Here is a 10192-nt window from a genome sequence, read left to right on the forward strand (position 1 = left end):
AAATTATATTTGGAAAATAAAAACAATTTGGACGTGACCAACCCAAGACTTAATCTATGTATTTCAGGAATAAAAGAAGTATAAAAAAGAAAATTCAATGATGAAACACACGTACACACATATGTATGTACTATTTCACGCATACCAGCTATGAGCGCAAATGTAAGGAAACTTACAAGACAAAAGTTCATTTTCCAATTGTCAGATTTATTTCATTTTTCTTTTTATTTATTACTTTACATTATTTTAAATATTATAAATATTAAATTTCAAGAAAATAAAAATTAATTAAATAATATTTTAAAAATATTACTACTTCCGGTTTACGAATTCTAACGAAACCCTTATCAACTCTAAGTTAGTACATACTATATGTAGAATAAAAATATAAATTGATGCGTTCAGTGATGTTGCAAAAATCATGTGGTTACAACATTAACTTTTCTAATTGGGAAAAATACCACTTCCGGTTGATTAAATTCTATGATTTCTTTTTTTTTCGTAACATTAATACAAGGATTATACTTGAATTTTCTCGTGAAGAGCACACATATTTAAACGGTCGAAAAAATAGTGGAAGAAAAATCGAACATAAGTGAACTGCAACTTCCGGATGACGAGTGTTCACCAAATTTTATATATGACTTTTTATTTAGCTGAAACTTCTAGTTTCTAGATATGAAATTTTAATCCAATGCATCAAAAGGTTTCTGAGAACTGAATCCAAAAACTTACCTACCTAAAAGAGGAGGTTCCATTTCCGATGAATCGTTCCAATTCCGATAAATCAAAGTTTTTTCTTAATAGGACTAACGGTGCTCAAAAAATCCCCGAAATACACAGAAACACATACTAAGTCACAGAGATACACATACACACACAGACACACACACACACACACAAAGACAGTAAGAGATATTCTTCACTCAGGTCATCAAATCAAGTAAATACATACATATATACATATGTATGTATGTACGTACATACATATATAAAGTAATAAAAATGCGCTAATTATAATAATTACCAATGAAAAGTAGAATGATATTTACATGGAATGTGGAATGCTATTTACATGAAGTGGAATAATATTTACATGTAAATTTTCCAACTAACATACATATGTATGTGTGTGGTTTCACACAATAGAAAATTTCATAAAACACCATTAAATTTTTAACTTGCAGATTCAAAAAAATATGCTAATATCGTTACCCTAATTAACAATTCTATTGCCAATTGGCCGATTATTGCAATGTGTTCAAACATGAAGAGGACAGACATCTGAATAATATTCTATCAAAATTAATCAATAATATTTACTAGCCGATTTAATGAGTTACTTACGTTGAATTATATACATATTACACATATAATAATACGATTTTATTAGTAAAATTAAAAATTATGATAAAACATAAAATGTTTTTGAAAACGAAATTTAGCATTGAAAAGTAATATTTGCACCTTCTTTTCATGCAGAAATCAATTGTGAAATTTAATTTGAATATTATAATTATTTAATACGATTTTGAACATTTTGCATGTCCATACTATTGGTTCCATGACAAGACAACACACGCCAATTGAAAGCACGACAATTGAACACATAATTTTTGAATACGGCGAGAAGTTGACACAGTGATAGAGGTTGTGATTTCTCGACTTTTTTTGATTCTCGAGATTCGAGAATCTCATTTTCTCGGAATATTTGAATCTCGAGATTTGTAGAATCTTATTTTCTCGAAATATTTGAATCTCGAGAATTCGAGATTTTGTTTTTTGTTTCGAATCTCGAGAATTCTCGAGAAAGTATAATTTTTTTTTTAATATAGTGAATTGATTTTTTTAGCATATAAAATCGAAAACATCAAAAGGACACAAACATTAAATCAGGGGTTTATAACTTTATTAAAGACATGATGAAAGAAAGATATAGAGAGATACAATAGAACATTGAATAGAAAAGAATGTAAAATTATATTAAAAAAATATAATAAAAGAAAGCACGAAAAGAAAATAAAAATATACAAAAGTAATTTAAAATAGTAAAAATAACAATATTTAACAAAAAATTTTTACTGAGCAATTAAATGCTTTCTGCAACGGAAGATGACACTAGCATGTTAGTAAAATATGCTCCATAAAACATTCAGATAGTCGACAACATGATTCCAAGTAACATTTTAGATGCTTATTAGGTAGTAGAGTTACCAAAAGTCTGGATATCCTCTTTTTAATGTTTATCAATATTTAGAATTTGTATAAATGCAGAATATTCTAATTTACCGTTCTCGAGAACGAGCATAAATGGAAATTATATTGCGCCTTCTGCCTGCTTCTACTCTATGACAAAAGTTTCGTGGCCAAAATATGTAAGTGTGAGCTCATCATTTTTAAACCTCAGAACTAATGTAAAATGAACTACATATATCATGCAATTATGTTTCTGTAAATACTCAAAAATATTAATATTAGAAATAAACCAGCAAATTTATTATTTACAAAGTTTTTTTTCAAATTAAAAAACCTTCTCTTTATCAGTAACGTTAAGAAACTGAATTTTCAACTTAACAAACATCGAATTGAATTTTTAGCAATACATCTCAGTGAAGACCGCGAGAAGGTTGAAGTTTATTCTCTCGTCAGGAAAATGATTTGGACATGAAAATTAGTTTGGAAAAAGGCTCGTTAATATCTATATTACTTTAAATAACTATAAAATAGATAATTAAAATAAAAGTAAAAACAGCTGAAAATAAGTAAAAACTAATTGAAAAATAAACTACACTACGTATAAAATTACCACATTAAAAACCATTAAAACAAGCTCCATATAGCTTTTTGGTTATTTGAATACTCATTTAGTGCTTTTTTTTACTTATTCTATTATCATCAGCAGTGTGATGATAATAGAATAAGAAAACTGAAAGATTTACTCAATCTTCATGTTCGAAAAAAATCGACTCGTGTTATTTCGACAACTAGGAAAAAAATGTTTATGATTTTTTGCTGGGAAACCCCAGTCCATCAGTACATATTTCATTTACTACTGTTACGCTATCAATTGTGAATAAAACAAATCTTAGCTATGGATTTATTTGAAACATTTTAATGGATTTTTAACAAAAATTACAGAAATTTTATAATTGGAACAATGGTTTTCCGGAAACTTCGGATTTTTATCAATGGGTTTCTGGAGACTCGCTAAGTGACAGCACTGCCTGTACATATGTACATTTGTATGTGCTTAACCCTTTGAATGCTGACCAACACCAATCGGCGTTTTGCCAACAATTCCATCAGCCTGATATTCGCCCACCGGTGAGTATGTAACAAAATGAGCAATATGGCAAAGAATGAAAACGATCGGATAAGAAGCAAACTTTTTCCTGAATTGTAATCGTAAGTGAAAAAATCGTAAGGAAAAGATAAAATATAAACAAGAATACTACCTGCTAAGCCTTTCCAGGTAGCGTTGACACGGTCGTGTAATCCGTGTCAATGTTTAAAAAGACTGTTTGACAGCGGAATTTCTGAATTTATAATCATAGCAGAATTTCTTGATGGATATCCCTAACTGGTGAGTATTTTAGATTGTGGCTTGGCATTTAGATTGTGAGCATTACATTTAACAACAATGAAAAATATGTAACTAGTTTTGGAAAAATACATTCATTGATAGACTTATTTTGTTTATTTTATACCAGGTTTCGCTCGGTATTTGTAATATAAACAGCTTAAACATGGCAACACAATCTAATAGTAAACATTCGTTTGCTTTTTTATTAAATTTATTTGAATCGAAAAAAAAAAAAATTTAACGATATCGATATTGTCGTCATAGAAACTTTGATTTGTGTTCGATGCTCCCACCCAAACCTTTAAACCTTACATACAAAGTCTCTTTCGAAATTATATATTAGATTGTTGCAAGATATATTACCGAGTCTAAACACACCTTTACAAAACTCGAAAACCTCGGCGGTAGTTATCTAGGGTTTTTTTGGATTAGCTACAATTTTTATACCTGCTTCCTATTGGATTTCTAAATAGTTCTAGTTGGAAATGTTGTCGAAATTTTCGACGTGGCGGGCTTTCAACAGAAAAGACGTCGGCACTCCAAGGGTTAAAGTGCACCTAGGGCTGTGGAGTCAATATTTGAGAGATTCCGACTCAGATTTCACGTTTAAATCGCATTTATTTTTTTATTTAATAGCGTATATGAATGTTAAAAAACTACTAAGGGAGAATCCTCAATATCCAATATATGCATATTGGCGACACGGTGCTTCTATATTTGTATTTTTCTAATGTTTAGGTCAAATTGAGAAGAGACCTGATATTTGATAAATCCGTTACGCCCATTGCATACATTTTATTAATTGCATGTATTCATAAATGATAAAAAGTTATTGATAATCTGTGATAAGTATGTGGCATCCTGTATTCATTCTCCAGAGATTTTTATAAATGAACCTTTATGAATTTTGAAATATGAATTTTTATATTCATGCATTGCGGAATTTTGAGGGATTTTTAATAATATAATCTAGATAATATTGGACAAATATAACTTTTTGGAAATGATGTTTAGATATTCATCATTTTTTCTTCGCGTAGTTCCACAGAAATTTGAAACACGAATTTTAGCAAATAACCAGCTTTCCTTCAATTCTTCAAACACATCTGCCATACGTTAGCTGACAACACAACCCATTCACAAACATTTGAGTGTAAGAATATGCAAACATTATGTGTGTTTGCATATTCTTACTGAACAAATATTTTTCACAACTGCACTAATAAACGACGTCAACAGAATTGTCATTTTTGCATTAAATGAAAAGCAATTTAAATTAAAGAATTTAATAAAATTATTGCATATATTTAACACTTTCAATGCTGAGCTAGAATCCGTGCTATGCTGATATTTTATAAAATAGCTCTGTCTCACAAATGTTTTGACAGTGTGGAGGTCTATACAGTTCTTGGAAGGCCCGTCTACCTGCATCTTGCATAAAGCACGCTATACAGTACCTATATTTATTCATTATTTTCGTAAAAAAAAAACTTCTGGAAATTTTTTGTTCATAGAATTAGCAAATAATATAACGATATTTAAAAATAATAAAACACTTTAATTAATGTTTTAACAAATATATTTTTTAAATAAAAATTGCATAAAATGATGATAAAAAACTTATATATCATTTTATCAATTTTTGTCGTGATAAGATCTAAAGCACGGGTCTAGACACAAACCCGGTTTTGTTGTTTTATGTTTACTCGATTTGTTACATATTTGAAAATATATTACATATTTGAAAAAAATGTTTACTCGATTTGTATACTCGAAATTATATACATACATTTATTCAAAATCTGCACTCTCTAAGATGAATCCGCACTCTCTAAGACGGTCCAGGTTGTAAATGTGTAGCGGAAAATCAAGTAGATACGTAAGTCAAGTCGTGAAGTCTCAAACGACAGTTGAGCTAAGACTGAATGTACTTTTCATATTATATCCCGTAAAAAAGGATCGATCGATCTTAAGCTTAAGTATCGTTTGCTAAGTGATCCATACAAGCCTCATCCGTCATATAATTTTGAAGGCGACATGTCAGGAAGTGGAAAACGTTGTTTCATGGAATCTTGGCTAACCCAGTATACTTCATGGTTATCATATTCACCTAGGTTAAAAGGTGCTTTTTGTATTTTCTGTGTTTTATTTCCGCAACCAGTTCAAAGAGGAATTCAAGGTGCCTTCATTACTACTCCTCGTACAAAGTACAAAGATTTTAATGAGTGTGCCAGAAACCATACCAGCTCAGCATGGCATCGTGGGTTTCAACAAGATGCTGAACACTTCGCGTCAACTATTAGAGATCCAAATAATTAATATATTATTTGTCAGATAGATAATTCTGTAAAACGAACTATTGAAGAAAACAGAAAGAAACTGTATCCTATTATTTCAACAATCTTATTTTGCGGATCAAATGATTTCGCAATTCGTGGGAAAGATAGCACCAAAGGAAATGTCGAACAACTTTATGCGTATCGAATTGAGGGAGGAGACAGTATTTTAAAAAACCATTTTGATACAGCTGCTGGAAATGCACGTTACACATCACACCGAACGCAGAATGATTAGATCAATTTGTCTGGACAATCTCTGCGAGAAGAAATTGTAAAAGCTGCTAACAATGCTGTTGGATTATCGATCATAGCCGATGAAACAGCAGATATCTTAGGAACAGAACAGTTATCACTGGGAGTCCGGTTTGTAGATACGTCTAGTGAGAAGGTTATGATTCGTGAGGAATTCCTTGGATTTTTCAGCACATTACGTCGTGTAAAAACATGGCTTAGATCTACAATGTCAGATGAACGTTTGTCTGGATTGTGCAGCATACACAGAGACAAAGTGAACTGCAACAAAAAAGACTTTATGGACAAAATTGTAGATATGTTTGGTAGCGATAACAGACGATATTTTAAATTTATGTTGTAATATTTTTTGTTATATACATATATTGTGTTAATAAAAAAATTGTTTCCCTTCATTACTACAGTGTCCTGTCCGTTCGTTCACCATACAAATACGCTACAGTAAATTAAAACTACATTAAAACCAGTGGCGGCTCGTGATAATTTTTAGTGGCGGGGCTGCACTGAAAAGATGTCTTATTCTATCATGTCATAACAGGACAAAATTAGCACAATTTTTGCCGTACGACCACTTACATGTGGATTTAAGTATTATTGAAAAAAAAACTAGCAAAATTCACCACCCATTAAAGGGGTGCGTCCAAACGCGATGAAGATTTCGAAAAATACGCTGGTACTCCAGTAAGATTGCTGAAAAAAATTCGTTCTTGCTGGTTTCGCGACGCGGATTAAAAAAAAACCCAAAACCTTTCAAAAACTTAACCCCCTAATTCGTAACGAAAAACATTAACCTGTTGACAATGCATCGATACATCGGTTGTTTCATCTGCCATAACAGCTAGATAAGTTGCTTTTTTTATTTCAGCACTTATTTGTTCCCTTCACACGTTCAAAATACAATCTAAAAGTTCATTTTGAATAGTTTTTGATGTCCCTTTAAAAACCGAAGAAGTTTGAAAATGTTTTTTTAAAGAATCGTCGAAATTTTGTGAATATTCTAGAAGCCCCCGAAAAACTCCTGGATCTTTTGAATTATCTGTTTCATCGTGTCCCCTCATTGGCATTTCAAATTTACCGCAAAATTTAACGCAATCAATAATTTTAAATAAAACATCCCGATTTTTTTTTTTGACGTTTTCATTATGCTTATCTATTTCCCGCCGACAAGCTTCCCAAAATCGTGAGATTACACACATTTTTTAAATTAATCGTTTAAATGTTTTAAGTCAATAACTCCTGTTTTCGTCCAAGATGCTTCGCCTGGCGACTCGCCTCCAAACAAAAGACACGGATAACAAAATAACGCGTTTTTTTCTGTACATCTCGTTAACCAATTGTATTTTTTATAAATGTCTGGATTAAATTTTCGCGAGTAACTAAAAGATCTACTAGTTGCAGGCTGTGAAATAATTAAATTGGGCGTGAGGCAGCCTAATGCTTTTATAGCGACTTTTTCGGTAAGTTCTAGTCGCGAAAAGTGCAAATTTTGTAAATATTTTACTGAATTCTTTTGTTGTTCCATTTTTAAAAGAAAAAAAATCTTAATATATTTAAATAAAAATTACGAGAAAAAGTTAAACAGATTTGAAAAAAGTTTGCTGTTATCAAAATGAAAACGACTCACCGAAGATTTGATGAGGGCTCGTACACAACCAATTGAGAGTAACGAAAACGAATAAAGCTGTGATCGTGCGATTCAACTAATCAAATGTAAGATCAAGCGCGCGAAATCTTAAACAAACTGACAGATGAATGTCGTTTAACAGGCGAAGGCTGCCGACTGTCCAGCCCAAAACGGCAGAGTGAGTGAAAGAGAAAGAGCTATCTGCAGTTGCAAATAGCTCTTTCTCTTTCTCGTTCCGAAACTCCGGGCTGCGCAGCGTTCAGCGCGGCGCTGTAACACTTTACAGCCAGTACAGCAACATTTTAATTCATCTGTCACCATACAAGTTAGTGGGGTCTTCGAAACGGTCAACATTACTTACAATATCACCCTTTTGGATATGGGTGATATTGTCAGTAATATTTACTCTGTCGAAGGCCCCAATAGTTCGTCCATCCAACTAATAAAAAAAATATCATTAATAAATAAAATATTAAATGTATTATTTAACATATCTTAGAATTTTATAGGAGGGGCTGCAGCCCGGCAGCCCATTAGGACAAGCCGCCACTGATTAAAACATTACTAAAAATATTTTGCCCCCCCCCTTGGAAAATTTTCTGCGGGCGTCCATGACCTTGGCCGAAGTACTTCCGTTCGAAGTAGGACAAAGACACCGTAAACTCGCTCCAGATACGCAATCACGAGTACAGGGAAACTCCCAAGGAGCCAACTAACACAGCACATAAAGGAAGACCTCGACCCCGTAGGAATCTTCCAGAACGTGATCTCACCAGCCGAGCTACGTCCCCAGATTTTTATTTATTTATTTTTAATACCCAAGTATACCACAGTGTCTTCACAGGTCACCCCAATTTGACACTGTGGCCAGAAAAGTGAGCCAGATACCAGTGAGCTTCAGGAGCTCGACCTGGCTTATTTCGGTGAAGCAACTACCATGACCATTCGTACTGATTTTACCAGGACAGTACTGGTTTTTTGGGTATCTGTCCTGGTAAGTCGTGCGATAAAACCAGTATACTATGGGGACTGATCTAGTTGTGAAGGTGTTCTTCATCACCAGTCCGCCATGTTTTATAGACAGGTTCGTCTGTGTTTTAGTAGTTATTACTGCTGTTTGTTTGGATAAGGTATTTTATTGTTTGAATATACAAGTGTATAAATATGTTGTTGAAGCGGCTGGAATCGTAGTGTTCTCGAAAAGGCTATTGGCTGCTGACTGGTGTCGTGCGGCCGCTGGATCTATAATGTGTCGTTGCTCTGGATCCGGCTGAGTTGCAAACGTTCTTCCATTGTTCTTCATTTGCCAAAAAAATATTGGCAAATGTTGTTTCCATTTATCAGGAACAAATACACCAGCCGAATATTTTTTTACTTTGATGAACAATATATAGTCTTGTGTAGAATTTTATAAGAGCAATCAAGAAAATGAATTCATTTTTTAGAAACCTCTTCTTACTTTCACTTACGATCACTATTCAAGTTTTTTTTTATAAATGTGTGTCCATGATTCTTTAACTTTTGAAGGATGGACCGTCGAGATCGAACGAGTGTCCCAAACCGGGATCGAGTAAGACCCCAGTATTTTTAAATCAAAATACAGCTTTTCTCAATACAAATGGGTTCAATATATCTTATTAATCATTTTATACATCAACATAAAACAGTTTTAGTCATATAGCATGTTTTTGACTATTTTTTTTTTTTTAAATAACGACAAGCGTCAACACGCAAACACACATAGCTAAGGCCAACAGGCGACTGCATGACTCAATAGCCACGCGCTAAAAGCGACAAAAACAAAAGCTTACGAAAATATAGCTGTCTCTTTCTCTCGCATTGATTCATCGATCAACAAGAATATGCAAGCGAACAGTCAAAAACATGACTTTAAATCATACTTTGGAACGTAGAAATGTATAAATGTATTTTTTTACGATGTACCCCTTTTCTAAATCATACAAAATCTATTAAAATAAATTTCTTGTAGTTCATTCTAGGAATACAAGAAATATAGGGTATATAGCTTAAAAAACCACATAGTTATTGCGAAAAACGTAAGCATACCCCACTTCGGGGAGGGAGGGTTAATATTTGTTTTGAATAATTGAAGTATTTAGAAATATATTTTTGAAAAAATGCCCTGGTTTTGAATTTGGAAAAAATGGTCACCTTAGTGTATTATAGAAAAAAACTCACGTCACAAATTGTGACTAGCAAGTTAGAGCGTCTGATATCGTAAGTTGAGAGCCGCTGTCATTTACGTCATTTAGCAAGCTGTCATTTGATAACCACAGCAGGAGCGATATGTGACAGTTAGCAAATAGGTGTGTCAAAAGCATTACTTTAAAAACACGTTTACATTTTTGAGGTAAAGCTATTTGTATGTGGTGT

The sequence above is a fragment of the Arctopsyche grandis genome, chromosome 3 (genome assembly GCF_051622035.1).
Source record: "Arctopsyche grandis isolate Sample6627 chromosome 3, ASM5162203v2, whole genome shotgun sequence".
Lineage (NCBI taxonomy): Eukaryota > Metazoa > Arthropoda > Insecta > Trichoptera > Hydropsychidae > Arctopsyche > Arctopsyche grandis.